The sequence below is a fragment of the Pipra filicauda genome, unplaced genomic scaffold (assembly GCF_003945595.2).
Source record: "Pipra filicauda isolate LSUMZ 115617 unplaced genomic scaffold, ASM394559v2 scaffold151_size3305965_pilon, whole genome shotgun sequence".
Taxonomy (NCBI): domain Eukaryota; kingdom Metazoa; phylum Chordata; class Aves; order Passeriformes; family Pipridae; genus Pipra; species Pipra filicauda.
The window spans coordinates 1,490,648-1,500,487 of NW_024104007.1; the positions used below are offsets into that span (position 1 = coordinate 1,490,648).

The 9,840-nt window shown below is 45.0% G+C and overlaps 1 long non-coding RNA gene across 2 annotated transcripts; it reads right to left on the reverse strand.

Annotated features, from left to right (window-relative positions):
• Positions 1-2,146: 2,146 nt before the first annotated feature.
• Positions 2,147-8,106, reverse strand: LOC120322774. Of its 2 annotated transcripts, none has more exons than XR_005562687.1 (3): positions 8,049-8,106; positions 2,369-2,574; positions 2,147-2,221 (listed from the first exon to the last, which is right to left on the reverse strand). It is a non-coding gene; the product is annotated as an uncharacterized LOC120322774 (long non-coding RNA). The 2 variants fall into 2 exon arrangements; XR_005562686.1 differs by lacking the exon at positions 8,049-8,106 and adding an exon at positions 2,723-2,773.
• Between the last annotated feature and the right edge of the window lie 1,734 nt (positions 8,107-9,840).

Here is a 9,840-nt window from a genome sequence, read left to right on the forward strand (position 1 = left end):
CACTGAAACACAGGTTAGCCACTCAAAGCCAAGGGGTGCTTGACCAGTTCCCCATTCCCAGCTTTCCAAACATGGAGATAGACTTAGCCCTGACAAGAGGACAGATCCAAAGCAGGATTGAGTGTCCTCTTCGCTTTCCACCCTGGCATGGCGCTCCTGGGATCTGCTTCAATCAGTGTGCCCAGCAGCTAGATCACATTCAAAACCAGTGTTTCCTTAGGACTGTGGGGTGAAAGAAGCACCAGCGTTTGGTAGCAAAGTGCAGCCAGTGAGAGCCAGGACCTGAGACTGACCTTGTAACAACAGGAATAATTCTTATACATCATTCAAAACCAGCAAAACTTCTCTAAAGTTGGATTTTTACATTGTTGGCTTTGGTCTTGCTGATAAGACACCCTTTTCCACTCAGGCTGCCATTAGTAAGGCCCTTCATGGAGAAGAAGGAGGGGAGGTTTGCACACTCACACCTGGATATTAACCCTTCGTCTCAGACCCTGCTGCTGCTGGAACGGAGCACTGGCAACAATTTGTGTGTGTGGCAATGAACTGCAGGGCCCAGAAATGCTGTTTGGAAAGTAACAGGTGCTTTTAAGGCAACAAGTTTAGAGTTTGAGTTGTTCCTGGTCTCTTCGGGAGGAAGGATACAAGGGAAGGCTAAGGATGAAGGATAAAGGTGAAAGATGCAAGGGGGCTGGTAAGCAGCCCCATGGGATGATCAACACTGTACATCCTAGGGATGTTCATAGGGCACAGAAATAAGGGATCAGTACCAGAGTGAGGCAGAACTGCTGGACAGTTGGGGACAAAGCCCAGGCTGACCATGATACAGCTCCCAAAACACTTAGGACAGCTCGGGGAGCTGAAGCTGAGCCCTTTCCTGGCAGCTCTGTGCATCATCTGAGCTATATTCACTTTCCTTCTCCACACCAGAGAAATTACAGCTGCCATTTGACAAAACAAGCAGGTCCTTGACACAGAGATACCATCAACCAGTAGCACCAGTTTGCAGATGAGCTGCATTTCTGCTTGGAACAGCAGTGTCACAGGCTGGAGGAGGCAGATCTGATACGGGGAAGAGCTTTTTTTTTTTTTCAAGTATACAATGAAGCTGCTAAAAGATCCTGTTTCAGCCAACCTGAAACAGTTTGGGTTGTACTTACTGAGTACTCTTAAATGTATAAATGGTTTCAGGGCATTTGGCACCTTTTACAGATTGAGACACAGTGCTGGTGTAACATCTCCTGGTGTAGCATCTCAGGCGTCAATCTCAGTTCAAATCCAATCCCTCTTGAAATCAAAGTCTTCCTCCTCCAGAAATAGCCCAATCATCTGGCCATAGGGCATGTCCAGGGGTGGGCACAGCAGGGTATCCCCACGTAACTGTGATCAGTGTTTCCCTCCTGAGCTTGGCCTCACCAGGCTGAGAAAAGACCCGATCTGCCTCTTCACCCCTCTGCCCATTCTTGTTTCACACAAATGATAGGAGAAATGGAAAGCAGCCCAATTCCAAAGCACCCTTTTGGAGGGTCAGTGACTGAGATCTGAGTCCTCGTCTCAGGTTGTGTTTGGAGAGGAGAGGGTTGTTACAGGTATTAGCACATATTCTGTGCATCCAACCTTTCGCTCTTATTTATAGGACTCATTTTTGGTCAAATAAAGCATCCATTTAACCCTGAAACACCTTTTATCTACCACTTTGCAGATTCGAAACTAGCCAATTTGGGGCCAATCTAAGTAATTATAATAATTGCTTTAATGTTGAGCTATTCCCTCAACCTAAAGCAATTTATTCATTCAACCTATCCCCTTCACCCCACAGTCCAGGTTTTATACCACCCAGCAGAGGTGACACCCAGCCCAGGGTGTCTCTCCAGTGTCCTACTGCCCCTGAGGATGGTCCCCCCAGCAGGCACAGAACATCTTTGCTCTGCCTCAGGTCCTCTCAAAGCATCCTAAGAAAAAGACCAAAACAGCTTCCTCAGTCCTTGTCTTATTCTGTCCACAGCAGAGATGTGCCAGTAACCTAATGGCATCAAATTAACAAATGAACAGGTCTGGTAGACCAATTAGCAGAGTGCAGGCAATTTTGAAGCAGGCTGCAATTGTCAGCTAATGACCTTGGAAGAAGCTTTTATTTTTTTGGCTCCCTCAGAAAAGTCCATATTAAAATAGTTGATGGCTGCTGAGTGTCGCTTACTGGGCTTTCATGTCATGGAAGTGCCTGGGTAGAAAAAAAAGAAAAAAAAAGGAAGAAAAAAAAAAGAAGAAAGCAAAATGGGGAGGCTGAGTAGGTGTAATTCAAGCAGTATGTCTAAGAGCACTGTATCTTTGCTCAGCAGGTGTATCAGTTTCTCTCTGGGACCATTACCTTCTCAGCACCCAGTAATGCACCACACACATGCTGGAGGGACCAGGGGATGAGCTGAAAGCTCCTCCATGTTTCCCTGTGAGCCCAGGTCCTCTCAGCTGCACTGTGCTCTTCCAGACATCACCAAGGCTTTCCTTAACGAAAGGCAGCTTCCTTCCTACACTGCTCAAGGAACAGCCCAGGACAGCCTTTCCCTGCTGCTCCTCCTATTTTTTAAATAAAAACAAATCAGTGTGTGACCCACAAAAAACTGCCCACCCTCATCCAGAAGTGAAAAACTTGCATGTGCCAAAGGTTAGCTACACCTCAGTGCCTCCCAGGAAAGCACGGTGCTGAACATAGACCTTTACACACCAGAGATCTTATTTGTGACCATGGCTCCATGTAGTTGGGGTGTATGTGTATCATGTTATCTCACTTCCCAGCTGGTCCCTCCCCAGGAGCTGCAATCAGTCCTGCAAATCAGACCAGCAAAAGAATTAACAACCAGTATCACATGAGCCCTCCGGGCTGCAGATGGAAGGCTTCCTCACCCAGAGGCTCTCCTGAAGCCAACCAAGTCCCAGCGACTTGCAACACAGAAGAGACATGACGTCGCTGGGAAGGAAAATCCTGAGTGCCCAGAGCATGCAGGTTTTGGTTCTCATTCACATCCCTCCAGTGTGGCACAGTGAAGTCTCCATAAGATGGCCAGAAACATAGAGCATGTTCCTGGTTGGCTTGGATTTCCCTAATCCCTTCCTCAGACAACTGGAGTTCATCATTCCCAGAGAGGTGCCACGGGAGAGTTTAGAGAGGGAACAAAGTAGTTCAAGAGAGCAGAATCACTGTTTGTTTTCTTGTGTGCCTTCAGTTTTGATATACCCCTTTGCAACACACCCAGGATACTTCAGGTGCTCCCATATCTGCCCACACCTGGGAAGGTCATGCTGGACTCTCTGGTGGTGGTTCCTCCAGGGCTTCCTCCTGCTGTCAGTTCCACAAAAACTCCCAGGAACGAGAGTATCTTTGGGATCTCTATCCCTCTGTCAGCTATAGTCGGAATCAACTGAGGGGTTCATCCTTTTTAAAGGTCAAGAGGAAGATAAAGAGACTGTGGGTGGATAGCTCCTTCAATTGTAAATGCCTCATTCCTCTAGGAAAGCAGGTTAAAGATGGGGTGGAAGGGATTAAATTCTCTGAAAATGTTTCAGAACAGATTTTCTAAGAAATATAGTGCATATCCATAACTCCTAACAGGAAAGAACAAGATGAAAAGATTTTAATGATAATTTGCCTGGGAGGAACAAATTACAAATTACCTCTGGCTCAGATGCTCCTGAGTAAGGGATCAGACCAAAATGAGCATGATAAAGCCTTTGTAATATCTCCTTATTATGAAGTAGTAACAGCCTCATCTGTCCTACAGCATCAGGGTCACAGACGATTGTGTAAATCAATAAAGTAGACAAGCATCTTTCCTCTGAATCAGCTACTCTGCGTGCTGTTTATTTGGTACCACAATGACTCAGAAAACTTAAATCTCATACTGTTACTGGACCTGGTCTGAGACCTCAGCAAGTTCCCTTGCCTCAGTTTTCCCACTACATAATGGGGATATTGGTATCAACACAACTTCAGAAAGGGCTTGAAAACAGGCACTGATATTAAAAAGGTGACTGTGACAAATCTCTTGCTGTCACATAGCCTTCAGTGTTAGCACTTTCACAACTTGCTATTGCAATGAAAAAAAAGTAACATTTCAGTACATCTCCACGTACAAGTGTAGACAAGCTTTCCTTTAGGCACCCTTGACACTACCAGAAGCAAGGAGAGATCAAAATAAAGAGTAAAAATGGACTGCTATCCCTCCTTTAACACTGCTGTCTTGAAGTTGCAGACATGGAGGTGCCTGATGCCCTGGGCATGGGGTTGCCTGCACCCCCCACCCTGCCCTAATCCCTCGCTGGGGGTGGTGGGATGGATCCCGGCTAGCTTTGCTCTGCTGCTCTTCTCTTATGGAGCAGTTGTCAGAAGAGTGATGAAATTTCCACAAGTATAGCACAGGCATTGCCAGTCCTTGCTCATAGCAAGGGAATCAACACCAAAACTTCACAAAGACCCTCCCAGACTTGTTTTCTCTGGTCTGTTTTATGCCAAGCATTTTCACGCAGGCGCTATCCCCACATCGCATCTGGGAAGATAAAGGGCAGAATCATTCATCTAAATAAGAAGTGTAGGCCAAGAAGTTTCAGTAAGAGAGAAGACATTTTCTGCTGAGATAGGAAGCGAGATGATGAGCTGATAAGTAGGAGAGATTTTATGTGGCTATGAATACATTGTGTTTATATGGCCTTATACCATAAGGATGAGTTAATAAACAAGATGTACTTATATGGCTATCTATCACATCCAGCTGGTGATAAGTATGTTGTAATGACATAACTATACATCCCATGTATCCAGATAAAAATGCATTGCTTCTTTTGGCAACACATTGTACTGTTTCTGGACATAAGTGTATTTACTTGGTATTTATTTGGCATTCACCCTGTGTGTGTGTGTGTGACAAAGATTACACTTCATCTACTTTTCTCTGTTTGCATGTATTTGTACCCCTGTTGCAGACTTATTCAAATCCCTTGGGATTCAAACATGCTCTGCTCCTGCTGCCTAAAAGTTCATCTGCACATCTCACCAAATACATCTGGTTCGGAGCACTGCCAGTCTGGATTAATGCACAGTGTGAGAGAGTTCACTGCACCATAGAAATGAACACCCTGGTTTTAGGTCATCACTTAACACGAGCCAGGTAAAACTGAAGTCTTAACAAAAAAACAACTGTTCCAAAGTAGACCATAACATTTCAACGGTTCATAGAGACATCCATCAAAAAAAAAAAAAAAAAAGGGAAGATAAAGGTCATTTCATAGGATTGTTGCAAGGTCAAAACCAACAGGAAAAGTCAACAGTCAACAGCTTACCTCACCAGGGGTCTGCTCACAGGATGCATTTCTGCACTCTCAGTTTGCATTCACACGGATGAAAAAAATAATCAGGATTGGTGCAGGAGTTGCTTCCCCTCCTTAAACTCAAGCTCCCTTAGTAGCAGCACCAAGGATACATCGATCCCCCTCCAACAGGAGGCGATTTCGGCAATGTTCCCTCGGGGCTGGGGAGAGCTCTGCTCTCTTTGGAAATGCAAATATGCAGTTGGGCGGCCAGGTGCAGCCATCTCCTGTGCTCGACAGCCATTAGCAAGTCATTTAACTACTGAAGGATAAGCTGCTCTGTTCTACCTGGGCAGGTGCTATGCAGCCCTCAGTGTGAAGCCTTTCTGCATCCTTTGTCTCAGCAACACGCAAACTACCAGCTCAGCTCTGCATGCACATATGCTAATACTCACAAATGCCTCTTGACTGAGCCGGACCCAACTGAAATCAGTCACTTTTGGATGCAAATGGCCCTTGGGATGAGTCCCCCACTCCTATCTGGGACAAATGTCGTGACATTCTCCTGCTCTGTTGGAGATTAATCACTTGAACTGGGAAATGTGTTGCAGGTGTGAACACCTGCAGAAGGGTGTCCTCCTATTTTTTTTGTGTGTTTAAGTGTCTGTCTTAAACAACACGTGTCGTTCATTTACAGTGAAACAACTATTTTAAGTTTATTTAAAAGTTGAAGACCACTTGGAGTGTCCTGAAATATGCAAATTAGGTTTCCATTGCTTCTATCACAGGAAGGGGATCTGCAAAGGGGATGAAGGAGAATTTGCAAAAATGTGCTCATTTTCAACTTTCCTTCCTCAAGATCTCAAAAATTCTGACACAACCTCCTTAGCTCTAATTCTGAAATGAGAGTTGTGTTTTAGAATTCAGTAATAGAAAGTTTTGTTCTGCTTTAAGAGCATTAGCCATGGCTTAAAACGACAAAAAGAACCCTTAAGCAACAGCTTTCAAATTTTTTTATTTTTTTTTAACAAAGAAATGTAACTAAACCACCCATTTCTGATGATGGAATAAGTGATGGAGGAAAACTGTGCACACTTGGGTATGTACATGAAAGCAGTGAGTTGCCCCAAGGACACCACTGCAAAAGCCCTTCTTTTATACTGCCTTTGGCAGGAGAAGAAAATTTTTAAACACATTAACCAATTTAAATAGGCAAAAGGAAGGGAAGTTATTTCCTTTAGAATCTGTAATGTACTGTAAATCAAAGAAACTTTCTGGAAAACGTAGAAGACATGTGATAACAGATAAAAGACAAACCAAAGGAAACTCAACTAATTGCTATAGAAAACAAAAAAAAATTGTTCAAGCTCTGGTGTGTTAGATCCCTGTTCTCTGGGAGCAGGATTTTCCTTCAAAAAGAGAAAAGAAAGAGGCATGTAGATCTGGTTTCTGTCTGCCTCAGTTCATCCAATGTGTGCCCAAAAGATAACCACGAGAATTTGGTCTATGCTGTCATCCGCCTTTAATATCTCGACTGGCCAAAGTGATGCTGAAGACATTGGGGAAAAGAGCAGCCCTATTAGCCCACCTTTGATCTTTCCTACATAAGTTATACAAATAAAACACTGCACATTAAAATTGGTTTGGTCTTTCAGTTTGCTACGATAAAGAGTCAATGCTGAAGCACAGAGATGGCTGAAAGGAGAGAGGGTGCTGGGTCAGAGGATGCAGAGCTTGCCTGATGATATTTGAACACTGTTTTATGAACCAGACATCAGCTGAAGTTCACAGACCAATTTTACTGCAGTGGTGGAGGTGCTGCCCACCCAGCCACAGTTAGCAGGACTCCTGTAGGGGGTGTAGGGCTCATCTTACCAGTCTACAGCCCATTATATACTTGAAAAATGCTGTTTCTCTTTGTTAATGTTTTAGATATGGAACAACCTGCTCAGCCAGCTCTGCTTCAGGAGGGGCCACACCAGGCAGAGGAGCCTTGTGGATAACTGGGGACAGAACCCGGATTGTCTCCCTCAGCCCACCCTAACAGGTAGCATGTGTCACAGCTTAGTTTTGCCTGTCTTCACCTGCTTTTATCTACAGTGTGGGAGAAGGATCTGTGATTTAAATGTCTGAGACCATCACTTCAAATCGCACATATCCCTGCTGGGAGCCTGAGACAGGTGCCAAGGATGCTGTTTGATAGTCAGCAACATCAAGGCTGACTCAGATGATGAGAGAAACCCATCCTCTGCTGAAATCAATGAGATGCCTTTGCAAAGTGCCCTACTGTTCAGTTTGTGAAGCATGAGACCCTGGGAAGTCGTTTGGTACATATATATTTTGTTGGCATGTTTCCTTACATAGCCACTTGGCATTTCCTCCACAGCAGCACTGCACACCATAACAAACATGCTTGAGGTGTGAGTCAATGCCAGGCAGCAAAGGAGAGCATTTATTGCCTTCTCTGTCTGCAAGGTTAGAAAGATGCATAAAGGCTGGGAAGAGAAGCGAAATCCATCTATTTTAGCTGGAATCACAGTGTAACCCCCCCACTTCCCTCTCCCATCACTGGTGATGTGCTCAGCATGGCTCAGTCCCCAGAGGTGTACTGGTGATGAGGGCTGAACCCACCTGGGTTCCACAGGACGTGGGTGCTGTAAGAGGTGAGGTACTCTGACAAATCAGGTGCACTGCAGGCAGGTACTTGCAAACCTCTGCTCTTAATGTCTCTTCAGCCCTCCATTACTCACCTGGCAGCAATGGGCACAAGAAAAACCCAAGAGCTCAAGGCCAACACAGTAGCTCCTGCCTGGGGCTGTGTGTGGAGCAATAAGGAGCAAAGTGTCTGCAATAGTTGCTCAGTAAGTGAGCACCATCCCTCCACTGCATTAGCAGAGATAGGCCTTAGTGGAAGAAATAGATTGTGACAGCATAAGTGAGGATGATATCATGGTGAATTAGGGTTACATGAGCAACCCTGAGCTTGGCCTTCCCTAGTGCTGAGACCTGAGCAATGCTCCAGGAGCATCACTGGGATTTCTGGGGAAGCAGTTTGTAACAGCCCACACTGAACAGGACAGCAATCACAGTGATGTGGATAAGCTGACTAAATATACTCCAGGTTTTCTGAGGTTATTTTGAAAACTCCTTATTTCCCTCAAAAACAGACAGCAAGGATACTGCACCTTCATAGCACCATGCTGCCACAGATGCTACACAATTCCTTCCCACAAATACTGCATTACACCAGGTCCTACAACATGCTAAGCCATGGGACAAGCTGAACATCTCTGTTTTTCAGCCAAAAATTATGGATTCACTATGGTCTTATGGCTTCCTCATCTGCTTGACTTTCCTATTCTTGTCTCGGACCATCATCCAAGATGTAAAAGGTTTCTGGTTACAGGTGAAGGTTAGTTTGAGGTGTCACGCCCTGGTCTTCATGACCCCTGTGGACAGAACGAAGATGAAGACTGTAGCATGATGTGTTTAGGTCTGACAGTGTAAAACACTTACTAATGCTCAGGACAAAGCACTAACCAGAAACATTGGAGAGATGGTCCTGATTTCTTTGGATAGACAGACACATCTGCCAGGAACAAGTTAGGCCAAAGTCACCCTGCCAAGGCCTGAGAGAGCAGAGAGATGAGCTCCTGCTGTTCCTTCTAGCCTTTGCCTTTGTGATTTATGGATGCTGTTAAGGCCTTGGGGTCAGAGAAGTGGGGACATGGGAAGCTTTAACCTAGACGAAAACATAACATTTTAAGAATAGCCTTATTGGGTTATACCATGAGTCCATATCACCTGATGTCCTGTTTCCAAAATCTATCAGCCCATAGCAGACACTTGGGGGAAGAATAGGAAAAAACGTCTTCAGAAAGCTCTGCTAGCTCCCAAAATTTTCAAATTGAAAACTTCCTGAGCCCAAACCAGCATGTCTGATGTTAGCAAACTCCAATAGACTCTCTTCTATCTGTTTCTCCATCCCTTTTGGGAACACCTGGTGATGAGTTCCAGTGAAGCTATGAGCCAGGTGACAAACAAGGGTGGTTTACTTTGAGCTTGCACCAATATGGTGCAAGCTCCTAGTGCTTTGTACAGAATTATAGAGAAAAAAGTGGCTGAATTATGAATTATTCCTTGTTCCTCTGCTTATGATGTTGCATGCACTCTGTCCCATCCTTGAAGGACAGTTGATGATCTGTCTCCCAGACTGTCACTCAAGCCCAAGAACCCTCTCTAGCCAGGGGCATGTCCACAAGGAAGCCACTCCAAACCTCCCCTCATCTCTGCAGCATTTCTAGATTTGTATATCTCCTTTGAGGTGGGTCTGGTCCCAGCTGCACACATTGCAGAGTGATGATGCTGGTTTTTATTCTCTTCCCTTTCGGCAGCAATATTACGGGCTGGGTCAGGAAACAGTGCAGGTCCACCAAAATATGCAGCCAGACTGACAGCTTGATTTAAAACTTCTGCCACTGCATCTTTTCTGTTTCCATTTCCAGCTGTAGCTGGACTGAATGGCCACAGCAGGAGCACAGA